This window comes from Artibeus jamaicensis, unplaced genomic scaffold (genome assembly GCF_021234435.1).
Source record: "Artibeus jamaicensis isolate MK-2021 breed Jamaican fruit bat unplaced genomic scaffold, CSHL_Jam_final contig_233, whole genome shotgun sequence".
In the NCBI taxonomy this organism is placed as follows: Eukaryota; Metazoa; Chordata; class Mammalia; order Chiroptera; family Phyllostomidae; genus Artibeus; species Artibeus jamaicensis.
The window spans coordinates 35,769,890-35,783,549 of NW_026521486.1; the positions used below are offsets into that span (position 1 = coordinate 35,769,890).

General features: G+C 38.7%; 1 protein-coding gene across 2 annotated transcripts in view; it reads left to right on the forward strand.

Moving 5' to 3' along the window:
- Positions 1 to 3,849: 3,849 nt before the first annotated feature.
- The window catches only part of STK38L (serine/threonine kinase 38 like), a 76,842-nt gene continuing 67,031 nt past the window's right edge, over positions 3,850 to 13,660 (forward strand). The window contains exons 1-2 of one of the 2 annotated variants that reach the window (XM_037144853.2): positions 3,850 to 3,957; positions 9,032 to 9,107. The gene's annotated coding sequence lies outside the window, so the exon portion shown is untranslated. The remainder of the gene's footprint in view (positions 3,958 to 9,031; positions 9,108 to 13,660) is intronic. The other variant, XM_053661792.1, reaches the window with a different exon arrangement.

A 13,660-nucleotide genomic window follows, 5' to 3' on the forward strand; every position in this document is an offset into this window, starting at 1 on the left:
TGTTTCTACTTTCTTTGGATTTATTTTGTTTTCTGTTTTAGGTTTTCTGAGCTGAGAGCTTGGTTCATTTGCTTTTATATTTTTGTGTATTCTGTTAAATGCAATGAATTACTTTCTAAATACTGTTTTGGCTGAATCCTATAATTGTAAAGTTGCATATATAGAAAAGCAACTTTACTCACTTGGTAGAAAGGTTTTATTGGTAATTTCCTTCTATTATCATTTACCACTGTAATTTGGCATTGACATTGTTATTGGTTATTTACTAATAGGCCAGGAGAGTGAAAGTAATACTAAAAGTCCCTATGGTCAAGGAGCTTACAATTTCACTGAAAACAAAAGTCAGATGAATTCTGAGTGCTATAAAAGTTTTCACCATAATTTTTTCACTCTCTCTGGCCTACAATTTTAGCTTATCAAACTATAGTTAGCATAAATTTGAAGAAACGCATGAAAGATAGCAGATAGCCATTCATACTCAACTACAGGTTAATAAAATTAGCAATGTCCATGGTGTACATTTATTACCTGGGCTTATTACCTGAACTTTCATTCTTTGTCTGAAAACATTGCTACTAAGAGTTTTGGAAGGCCCTACAAATAATCTACTATTTAGGGCAAGGATTCTTAATCTGGGTCTGTGAACTTTGATGAAAAAGTGTATATATATTACATATAATGAATATATAAGCATATATAATGTATATATAATATATACTTATATGTTAACATATATGTATATTTATATATTTTCACTAAACTGAAATAGAAAATGAGCATTTCTTACATTATCAATGTAGCTAATATAACAACCTATGTCTTTGCCTACAGCAGAAATCACACACACTTACTACCACATAAAAGTTGTTGCACATATCTGAAAATACTATTTATGTGCATTACTACAGCAAAATTTCTGTAGGTTTTAATCTTGCTATAAAATGCATTGATAAAGAATCAAGTATATAACTACTAGTTATCTATGGCTATGTAACAAATTGTACCCCAAATCAGTGGCTTAAAACAATTATTTATCTCACAGTCCCCATGGGACAGGAATCTGGCACGTTGCCAGTATCGACAATACTCCCCCCCCCCAAACAAATGGCTCAAACAGAAGATCAAAACCCTAGAGCCAATACAGCTAAGCGACCAAGAAGTAGCCAACTTATCAGATACACAGTTCAAAGCACTGGTGATCAGGATGCTCACAGAATTGGTTGATTTTGGCTGCAGATTAGATGAAAAAATGAAGGCTACACTAAGTGAAATGAAGCAAAATGCACAAGGAACCAATAGTGATGGGAAGAAAACTGGGACTCAAATCAATGGAATGGACCAGAAGGAAGAAAAAAATGACCAAACAGAAAAGAAGGAAGAAACAAGAATTTTAAAAAATGAGGAGAGGCTTAGGAACCTTCAGGACATCTTGAAACATTCCAACATCCAAATTAGAGGGGTACCAGAAGGGGAAGAGGAAGAGCAACAAGTAGAAAACTTATTTGAACAAATAATAAAGGAGAAATCCCCCAATCTAGCAAAGGAAATAGATTTCTAGGAAGTCCAGGAAGCTCAGAGAGTCCCAAAGAAGGTGGACCCAAGAAGGAACACACCAAGGCACATCATCATTACATTAGCCAAGATTAAAATCAAGGAGAGAATCCTAGAAGCAGCAAGAGATAAGGGGACAGTCACCTACAAAGGAGTTCCCATCAGACTGTCAGCTGATTTCTCAAAAGAGATCTTACAGGCAAGAAGGGGCTGGAAAGAAGTATTCCAAGTCATGAAATCTACATCCAAGATTGCTGTATCCAGCAAAGTTTTCATTTAGAATGGAAGGGCAGATAGAGTGCTTCTCAGATAAGGTCAAGTTCAAGGAGTTCATCATCACCAAGCCCTTATTATATGAAATGTTAAAGGGACTTATCTAAGAAAAAGAAGATAAAAATATGAACAGTAAAAAGACAGCAAACTCACAGTTATTAACAACCACACCTAAAATAAAAACAAACTAAGCAAACAACTAGAACAGGAGCAGAACCACAGAAACGGAGATCACATGGAGGGTGAGCAACAGGGGCATGGGAGGAGAAGAGAGGGGGAAAAGGTACAGAGAATAAGTAGTATAGATGGTAGGTAGAAAATAGACAAGGAGAGGGCAAGGATAGTGTGGGAAATGTAGAATCTAAAGAACTTATGACACATGGACATGAACTAAAGGGGGGGAATGTGAGTGGGAGGGTGTGCAGTGTGAGGGGAATGAAGGGGAGAAATGGGACAACTATAATAGCATAATCAATAAAATATATTAAAAAACCAAAACCAAACAAACAAAAGAACACTATTCTGAAAATAGTTCCATAGATTTCAACAAACTTCCAATAGGACACATGACTCTACATCTATTTCAGTTCAGGCACCTTCAACAACCTCTCCAGAGATTATGTTTATAATGGCCTCAATTTAGAAACTAGAGGTCAAAGTTTAGCCTCCTCCATATTATCCTAATCTGATACCCTGTACTAGTCCATATTAGTCTTGTGCTACGAAAAAAGTATGAGACATTTGAAATCATAAATTTGCTACAGAACACTCCATAAACTGTTCTCAATTCTACCCACTTGAATTAGTATGGACACATACTCACAGGAGAGAAGTGTATAGGTTTCTGTCAAGTGTGTTGGATCACAATTAGACCTTCCTATGGCAACTACTATTTGAGCCTCCAAATGATCAGATGATATAGGTGGAACTGATTTCCCCAAGAATATACTAATTACTACACTAGTGCTTTTTCCTCTACCTAGGTATGTATGGAAAAGCACAGAGTATAAAAAAGAGAGCAGTGATGTCATGGTTCTTCCCTAAATCTTCTGCATGGGTCACCTGGTCTTGGTGAAACTAAGGATAATGGTTGGCATCTCTAAATTATATATGTATTTTTTTGCAAGTATAGTACCAACTTTGTGAATTTTCTTAGTAGCTTAAGAGCAAAGGGTACTTTACAAAACTTCCAATATTCATATTACAGATAAATTTGTCAACGACAACTAGAAACAATTCTTACTTGTTTTGTCCAATAAATTTTCTCCTGAAGCACAAATACATCATCTTCCCAAAGCCATCACCTCTGCGTCATACTACAGAGATTTTCCTCGTAGTTCTCTGATCCTCATGAAAAACTAGCTCAGTATTGTCAGTTATTTTAGATTTTCCAAGATAATGCAGGCAAAAATTTTCATGTTTGCCATCAAATTTTTGTGATTTTTTCCCCCCAAGTCTAAGCCCCTCTCGTCTCTAGAAGTGAACCCTAGTGAAATGGAAAAGGGTCAGGGAGCTAAAGTGGTTTCTAGATCCCACAGACAGTGATTAAAACCAACTTGGTCAGCCACCACCTTTATTGACCGTATTTTCCTAATCTGAAAAATGTGTGCATTTATGGACATTCCTTTCTCAACCCCTATTTCTAACACATTTTGCATTACATTATGAAGTCTTGGAAAAAACTCTGACCACATTCAGGACATGTGACTGGTGTGGTAACACACTGGACCACTCACCAGAGAAGCCTGAGCCAGCTCTGAGCAGAAAAGAGGGAACCGGGGTCGGGCTGCTGAAGCAGACAAGTGGTAACTTTCCTGTCAACCGTTCCAGAGCCACTCAAAAATTCACCAGGCAGAAGTGGGTGGGGCAGGAGGTCGGCATTGACGAAAGAAGGCTACTTCCGGTTGTGGTGCGTATGACGTCAGGGCCGAGACGGACCGGCCCAGCCACCAAGAATCAGAGGAGTGAGGGCTCGCGAGAGTTCAGGGCGGCTGCCCCGAGATTCCGGCGCGGCAGCGGGTCCCACCTCCCCAGGGCGGGGCGAAGGCGGAGCTGGCAGAAGGGAGCGGACGAGCGCCGGGCGGCTGTGGTCCGTGCGGAGGCTGAGCCGGCCGCGGGCGCGACCGGAGGCAGGTGAGTGCGCCGATGCGGTTCTCGGCGGCCAGGGCGGGGAGGGCGGCCGGGCTCGACTCAGCTACCCTAACTCTGCAAGCAGAAGGAAGAGATCTGTGTGTCTTTGGGTGTCCAGGGAAAGCCGGGCTAATTTCGGGGCTCGTAATATCTCTGGTGAAGCTTCGACCACGGCCTTGGCCCTCTTGTTCCCCGGGGTAATACTGGCCCCGTGTGTCTGGAGAGGTAGCCTCGAGCCTGGGGAGGAATCTTTGTTCTTCCTTGCTCCTCTCGCCCTTCCACTCGTCGGCCCTCGAGCGCCCGGCTCCCAGTCCCTGCCTGGGCTTGGTAAACAATAACAAATGTCGTGGATCCTCTCCGGGTATCTCCCGCTCTCCTGTCCCTTGCCCTCTGGCCGATGTCACCGAGGGGCAGGATTCTAGGCATGGCTCTTAAATTGTGGGGGCTATTTGTGCACCATTCCTAAAAACTGATGCGTCAGATTGCTAAACATTTTTCAGACACAGTAAAGCCGCCCAGCTCCCAGAAGCCACGGAGTTCTCAAAATCGGTCCCTACCACTGGAACCCGTCGACCCTTCTTTGGACATCATTTTCTCCCACTTCCTTTTTGCACCTTTACTATTGCGGACAAACGAGTAGTCGTTTGGTATGCTAATAAGAAGGGTTGTCCCCGATTAAGTAGAAGACATTTCACCTTTAGAAAGTTGTCAGGTTGACGGCAGAAGAGCAAACTTTTTTTTTCCAAACCAGTGGCCTCCCGTTTACTGATGCTGCTTTTGTGGATTGCTTTTCGGGTTGTAAGTTTAGAGGAAAGATATAAAAAGAAATGGGGGGGGGGCGGAGTTGAGCTGGTGGTGCTGGAAGTAATGGGGGCTTGTCCAAAAGTGTGGTTCTGTTCTTCGCTTGATAAAATGCAGAACCAACGTTCTCGTCTATTTCACAAAACTTCTGATAAGTTGTGCTAGAAGCCAATTGCTTGGAAAAGGCCTGAGTATTAGCTTTATTGCGGGTAAAATCCGAGGAAACAACTTTAAGTGTTTTAATTTGTGCCCCCTTGTTGTAAGATGGGGATTGACAAGTAAGACCATGCCTTTTGGCGGTTGCGGATGGAGTGGGGGCTTAAACTTGTCAGGTCACTACTTTAAAGGCAGGGTCTGTATTTAAAGCCATTTTACTTATCCAGTGAAGGTTTTTGAAAGTTCATTGTCTCAATCATATATGATTATTTAAGGTAATAGAAATCTCTTTGTGCTTAATTTGCTTTCCTGTGTATACCTCAGGATGTATAAAACAATTAAGTTTATTATACTCTCTATCCAGTAGCTCAGAGGTATTGTATGTGAATTAGCCATTCTTGTGAGTTTCTGAGGGGAGGGAAAGTAGTCTGAAATATGTTGTTAAATTATGATGACTTTTGTTTATTGCATAGGTTCATCCAAGAACGAAAATTCTGTTCTAAAAAGAAGTACAATGAATAAAAATATTTTTGGTTTGTTTTGTTTTAGCCTTTTGCACTTCGTGTTTTTCTCCTTAAGATGGCTGGTAATGTTTCCCATTGGTTGGGATGTGTTTAGAATGAGAAACAAATAGGGTGTACTTTTTGTACTCCTTTGAAAAACCCTGCCATTGGGGAATGAAAAAATTAGAAAAACCACATTAAATGGGTGCAGTTACTCTTTAGTCTTTTGTTTTTATGTTTGTTTTAAAGTTGAGAATCAAATTCAAAGAATCCTAGTTTGAGAGTTAAAACTAAGAATATTTGTGCAAGTAAATAGGTGTCCTTAAATAGGAATATTTTTTATGCTGAGAAATGATTTCAAAAGGTAGCACGTTATAAAAACAAAGGGAAATTATACTTTCTAGAAAATGGTAACAAAGCAACAGACTCAGTTCTGACATTCGTTTTCAGAAATGTTCTGTTGTAAGAGCAACGTCATTGTATTACCAAAGTTGGGTAATACTTTAGAATGTGCTTTCTCAGGTAATCCTGGATAAATTGGAGGGGCGCGTGCATGCAGCTTTTTGTTAAGAAGAAGCGCAAATCAAAGCCAGAAAGATTTACATCTTGACATAAAACTAAAATGATTTTATTTTACGTATATAGTGTAGGGTGAATCAAGCAAGCATACTGCCATCCAGCATCCCCATGATTACATTAAATCAGCAGATGGGCAAAGTTATGATTAGGTTATACTTGACATATGCAGAAATTATGCTACTGTTTTTTATATTAAAAACACCCTGGGCTTTTGGAATGAGATAATGAAAATAAGCTTTTAAAGCATAAGATATTTTAGAAAATAAATTAATCTTAAAAGACATTTTTGATCAGTAGTTTAACAATATTAAGTGAATCATTCTTGCCTCCTCTCCTTCCCCAACCCCCAAATTTTTGTTTGTCTTAAGAGAATACTTATCAAAGTGTGACCAAAAACAAAGCTCCTGTCTCCGGTAAAGGTTTGCTAATTAACCGGATATTACTATTCAGAACCTTTACAGAGAGAAATGAAAGGCATCGATGGATAATATTTGCTGCCCGTTACACTCAGATGTGGTCTCTGTCTTCAAGAGGGAGGGAATCTAATGGGAGAGAATTATATCTAAATAACTAAAATGCACAATGTATTTTGTGGAGAAGTTAAGGAGGGAGGGATTAAATTCTACTAGACCAAATAAAGAAGGCTGTGAGTACGGAAAGGCATTTGTGTAGATGATTTAGATGATATAATCCTATGATAATCATAATAAGCAAACACTTCATATAATGCTACTTGCTTGGTAAACCTTTATATGTATTAATTTACCTGGATTTAAGCCTTGTAACAAGCATATGAAGTAGATATTTGTATTATTCCTATTTTGCAGATGGAGTACCTGAGGTACCAAGGTCAGATAGAAAATGATAGAACAAGGATTGCAACCCAGGCTTTCTGGCTTTTATATCTGTATCCTTGTGCTTAATCATTCTCCTTATTTTTCTCTCCCATTCTTGATGATCATTCTCAGGGCTGTAGTTTCAACTAATTGAATTGGGAAAATACATTTTTCTGGCACTTAAATTTAGGGATCAGTTTTCTAGAAAGAGCTCCAAAATAATGAAAACCCAGGTAAATAAGTTGTTTTTGGCATGTTCGATGTTTAATTGGTTTTTGGAAGTTGCTCTTTGTGCAGATTAAAGATAGCCAGTGAGTGGGACTTTTTGATAAGTTTGACTTAATACCTTGTAGCATACATACAAGGATTTAGAAATAAGAAGTTAAAACTATATTAACTCCTTTGCTTAATGGAATTTTGAATCATATATTTTGGCTTGTATTTTTAAAACTCACTTGGCACTGGGTATGTTTTGGATTGAATTGTGAAGTTGGAATATACTTAATGATCAAATGCCAGTCTAAGCCCTTTTAGTTTTTATTTCCATAAACAGCAATGAATCAGAATTAAGACTTTGAATAGAGTGTTGTATATGTATAAATTGAGAGACATTCAATCACTGATACTTTATATTAGGGCAGCTTGAAAGCTCTTCGGGATTGTGAAATAAAAGGTGCTATAGAAATGCACTATCCCTAGCATCGGCCTACTCAATGAATGCTGCTTTGTCGAATGAATGGTTCAGTTGATTGTATTGATGAAGTTTCAGGAATAGTTCACATTTGTTCTTGGTTATCTAAGTGTTGGCATCACAATAAACTCAAGTGGATTTAAAGATGAGGGGAAAAAAGTGCATCTAAGCCGTGGTAGGGGTCCTGCCCATCCCTACCTGTCTGGCCAGATGTGGACCCTTCAGCTCCTTTGTCAGTGCTCTGTTTGACTCAGTTTTAAGTAGAACTCCAGAGGCACAGTCTGTGAATGAATGTAAGTGCTCTTTCCTGGTCTGAATGGGGTAGTTCTAGAAAACTCCCAGAGTAGGATAATTTAATGGTGGATGAGCTTAAAACCTAATGGGAAAAGTAGCAGAACTAAAGTCAGGATGTAAAGCCCATAATTTATATTATTATAGTAAGATAAAAGTGGCAAATTTACAAATGTTTTTTATACTCAGTTTACATTAATAGGCGACAGGATATTTTTTGCATTTACCATGCTGACAAAATTTTCAAGATCTGAACCCGTAATTTCATGGAGATGTTTATAAGCCAACTATGCTTTATTGTAAGAAAGTTATGTGTTCCTCGAAGTACAGGTTGGGTTTTGAACAGCTATTCTTAGTCAAAAAGAAGCCAGGCATACTCGTTCACCTCCTTGCTGGTAGAACTTGAGGGGTGTCTTTTCCTGTAATACACTAGTTTTGTCTACATTGAAAATCTGCTGAGTCCATCTAAGGAGGCCCCCCACCTTAGATGGTCTCTGCATCAGTTTTTGGGAAGACCTTTATTAAATGTCATATACTGAGCTGACCATTCACATTGGTGTTATGTAAGTTCAAAAAAGTTTGAACTTTGCATCAAACTTTGACAATTTATCTGTAGCTTATGATAGTAGCCCTTATACTGCGCTCAGCTTTTAAATTCTTACGCTCGTTGCTATCCCCTTAATTAACACTAGACCAGTTGACAACCAGAACTGATGTTGATTCTCTGGCTGTTTTCCTTGTCTTTTGCTGCTGCTTATTGATTCCATGTAGGGATTTTTCATGTTACAGTATATAAGTCTCTGATCTCTTATGCACAGGGAGCATCCATTGTTTTCTTACCTTTAACAATTATTTGCTCTCTCTACATCTGATTCAGGAGAGCATTCTGTTCTTCCTAATTTGGAACACTTTTATTGCTTCTACATGTACTTACTGTGATGAAGTTAATAATATTTAACACCACAAAATCAACCACAAACACAACAACTTCCCCAGATTAAAGAATGAGATGGCAGAAACTTGAATGGCTGTACACGATTGCTAATACCATCTATTTTTGGCAAGCAGAGTTGTGCCTGTGCTGTGGGGCCTAGGTTTCATTCTATCTATGCAAATTTGGAAAATTGAAAGTTTGGAAACAGAGAAACTTCTGTATATATCAATAAGCACATTTTTTAATTTTTATTTTAATTTTTTGGTCCTGTTCTCCTTCCATACAGTAATTGCTATTCTGCTTTTATGACTTGGAGATACTGGCTTCGGTTCTCTAGATTCTTCAGCAATCCTGGAGACACAGTAAGTAATTTGGACATTGAATATGAAGAATGCTTTGTGCAATCTGTGTTTCTCAGACTTTGTCTCTCAACAGTTATATGTAAACTTCTCTGTATGTCATCTTCCCCTCTGACATGTTTTTTTAACTGTATTTAACTTTTAATGACTAGAATTTTTTAATAGATTTTATTTATTTATCTTTAGAAGGGAAGGGAAGGAGAGAGGGAGAGAAATATCAATGTATGGTTGCCTCTCATGCGTCCCCTGATGGGAACTGGCCTGCAACCCAGGCATGTACCCTGTCTGGGAATCGAACCACAATCCTTTCATTCGCAGGCCCACGCTCAATCCACTGAGCTACACCAGCCAGGCATGCTTTTGCCTCCTTTTTCTTCCTGAATGTCACCAGTTAGGGTAGAGGTATAATAGTAATTCAGTCAATAACAGTAACCATTTTCTTATCACTTATTATATACCAGACATAGTGCTGAGTACTTTATATTAATATTATCTCATTTAATCCCCACAGCGACCCTATGGGGTATCTATCGGTCCTACTTAAAAATGAGGAAACTGGAACCTAGCCAAGTGAAGTGACCAGAGAGGGTCACATATATAGATAGTAAATAAAAGAGAAATTGATCTCTAACTCTAGATCCAGGTTTGCTTTCTCTTGTATTGCTTTATTTTATTATAAAAACTTCCCCATTGCTTTTAATTTACAACACTTCCTTCTTTTAGTCTTACCTGAGTTACCTCCCCCCCCCTTAGGAGTTATTTACAGTTTTGTCTGTCATACATAAATTCTCTTGGGAAAAATATACAGAAATAATTCAGCTCTATTTAGATTTCCTGTAGAGGAGGATTTGGTCTTGGAGAGAGCTTATTGTAAGAATAATATGAGTAATACCTTATTTGTTTTGTGCTTTAGAGTTTTATAAAGCATTTTTATACATCTTACTTAATTCTAATTGCAAACCTAAACTCAGGTCTTTAGATTAAAACTTGTTACAGGCAGTTTACTAAGGACTCCAGAAAGTTAGTTGATGAGACAGAGTTTTTGCCCTCAGCAATTTTAATGGTGAAATGAATGATATAATCAGACGTTCTGACTTCTTTCAAGCCAATTAGGAGTAGATACATATCTATGGCATGGCATTTTCTTAAAAGGTGTTCTAGTTTTGAGTTTTGAGCTTTGTTTTTAGCCAAAATTGAGAGGTTGGAATTTTAGTGCTGTGTTTTGTGAAATGTTAAAGTCTTCATTAACATTTCATGAAATGTTAAAAGCCTTCAATTCTTGTGATTCAGTGAATGATAGTTAGTCCACCTCATTCTGCACACGACTGTTGCATTTAACTAAAACAATTATCATGAAGGAATGGGGTGGAGAGAGGACAGACAGTTTCGAAAGTGAAATGGAAGAATTGGGGGTCCTAACAGAGACTTGTTGAGGTGTCTTATAGTAGCACTGTTACAGGAAATTGGGTGTAGACTTTAAAGTACATACAAAAGCTGTAAGTATTCACCCCTGGAAAGTTGTATTATGCATATTTGTATTATAAAGAGCTTATTTAATGAGCCATTTCTGAAATATTTCCTTGTGCCAGTGACTTGCTTTAATGAATTTAATTTTTACTAAGCTGTGGGCATTTCGACATAGCTAAGCAGTTGCCCATCAACTCGCCCCCATTATGGAAACACCACATCATGTTTGTCCTTCGTAATTTTTCTGCACTTGTCAGCAGAGGCTGGCTGCCTGGTTTACAGCACAAGGGAGTTACCTTTTGTTGTGTTTTCTCAACAGAGGTCCATTTCATTTGGACACATCTTTCTAATCTGCTTGAAAATATTCTCCATATGCCCACTATCATCTAGCGAAACAGAATAGACTTTTTCCTATTATAGTGACTAGAGTGAAAAAATTTCAGTCTGGAATTGCACGTATTTGATCCACTGGTATTCTTAATACTGGCAAATCCTAGAGGAATCACAGACTCATAATGTTTTAGTGCGGTTAACCATCGTAATTCAGCATTTACCCCTGATTTGTATGGCACTGTGTTAGGTACCATGGCAAAATAGAGACGAATAAAATATATTGCCCTTCCATTTAGAAAGGTTTCATCTAGTAAGAGACATAATCTATGAGTACAAAATCAAGTAGAAAGTGATAAGCGAGTCACAGGGTACTGTGGGAGCAGAGGAGGGAAAGATTGCTTCTGGCCGGAGAGATTAGGAAGGTTTCCTATACGTGAAATACGAATTAACCATTTAAGAGTGAAGGACGTGCCAGGCCAAGGAATTAGCATGACTTGGATATACCTCTATATCACCTGATAAATTATTTACTTATTTACTCAATTATTTACTTCTCTCTCTGCCCTATTGCATTTGAGCTCGTTGAACTTAGAAAACAGGTATTTTTCAGCTTTTCATTCTCTGCATCTTCAACTGCTTGACCTGGCACATTTAATTAAAGTTGTAATTTAGTAAGATTACAGTGGCAGTAGTGTATGTGGAATGGATTCAAGGGAAGAGGGCCCAGAAATGGGAAGACCAGTGAAGAGACTAATTTAAGTAATCTAGGAAATAGGTAATGAAGCTCTAAACTAGGCGGGATTGGAAAGAAGAGACTTGGGTCGATGGGTGTTGGGACTTAGGATTTGTGCCAGGAGATGCAGTGGTGGAAAGACACAGTGCTCCCTCAGAAAGGAGGCAGGCCACACTCACAGGCATAGAAATGACTGCACTAGCATATTGTGGTTATAAGGAAGGAGCAGTGAATGGAGCGCATAAGGGCAAGGAGCACAGGTTTGGGAGGATCAAAGCAGCTTTCCCTGGAGGTGGTAGTGTTTGAGCTTAGACTTGAAGGGTGAGTGGGAGTTTTTCAGGCCAACAAGCAGTAGGAGGACAGGATAGCATACAGATGTAAAGACTGTTTAGGCAGCCACAAGAACCTGTATTATTTTAGTGTTGGGACATGAGGCTAGATAGGATAAACGAACTTGTCTTCATAAAATAACTTTTTTTTTTAATAAAGATTTTATTTATTTATCTTTAGAGGGGAAGGGAAGGAGAGAGGGGGAGAAACATCAATGTACGGTTGCCTTTCGTGCAATCCCCTGCTGGGAACTGGCCTGCAGGGAATCTGCCTGCAACCCCAGTATGTGCCCTGTCTGGGAATCGAACCGTGCTTGTCTGGTTCACAGGCCCATAAAATAACTTTTTATGTGCCACATTAAACATATTTATTTTATCCAGCTTTAGCATCGAGCTTTTTCATTGTTTCTGTTGCCTCTTGCAACCTAGTGGAACACCTGTGCTGTTCCCGTGCCCCCACCTGCAAGTACGCTGCCAGGGATAAATTGTCTCTTGCTTCCTTTTTGTAAAATTAAACAGAGAAGGTAAGGATACCGTTAGCCATAGAGATAAAGAGAGAAAGAAATCCATGAAAACCCCTTTCTTTGATGAATGCGTAGAGCAAGTAGGATTGTATAAAGAGAATGCAGCCCCAAAGCTTAACTTCAAGAGCACTTGACTTGAGGAAAGGGATTGGGATAGGAACATAATTATTTACCTTTCCCATAAAGTTATGGAACCCTTAAAAATTTCCCAGAACTTCCATATCTAGTGCTGGAGTTCTTTAATTTTGATCCTAGCCTTGATTTCTTTTCATCTTCTCTACTTAACCCGCCCTATTTTTTAATAACTAACTTAACGTGACTCTAAACCTCATACGGTACCACACATTGTCTCTAGTTTCCCCTGCCCCATCTTTTTTGGTCATTCAGAAACCCACATCTGCAAGTCATGATTCTGAACTTTGTATGCATGAGCTGTGTTAGGCTGCTGGAGCTGAGAAGAACTCTAGGTTTTTTCTTCACACAGGTTACTTTCCATAGCTGATTATTTTTTCTTTTCTGTAAATTGGGCTACTGAAACAATATAGTTAACTTGTTTTGGGGGGGCAACCAAAAATTAAGACTCCAATTATAATTATATCCAATTTACAGGTTCTGGCACAAATAATGCCCCCTCTTATTACAAAATCTTCTATTACAAAGTCATAGGCATGTAATTCTGTAACATAACAATATCACACTCAAGCACACCATATGACATTTTAGGTGAAATGTTTAAGTTAAAACTATAAGTTATTACGCCTATATTATTACCCTCCCAACCACATTCAGGCAGGCCTTACTTCTGCTGGACCCTGTATTTATAGACTTTGGGTTGGCAGCTGTGTTAGCTTTAGTGCTATTAGTGGTAGTGATAAAAATTTATGGGCACTACAGGAAGAAAAACAAAAGACAAGAACAGAAGAAAAAGAAGGCTTTTGCAGGGTGGTGGGAGAGGCAGGGGGTGGCGGAGGGGGAAGGTGCATATGGTTAAAAGAGGTGGTTTCTCTAACACCTGTTCCAGGTGTCACTTGGGACCAGTGCCCTATTTTAAGGTGAAGTCAAACTGCCAATAATCCTGTCTAGCAATACTTTGCGTGTATTATTATGCCAAAAGTGAGTTGGTTTTAATGAAATATTTTCAGACTTAATAAAAAATGTATATGTACCTTT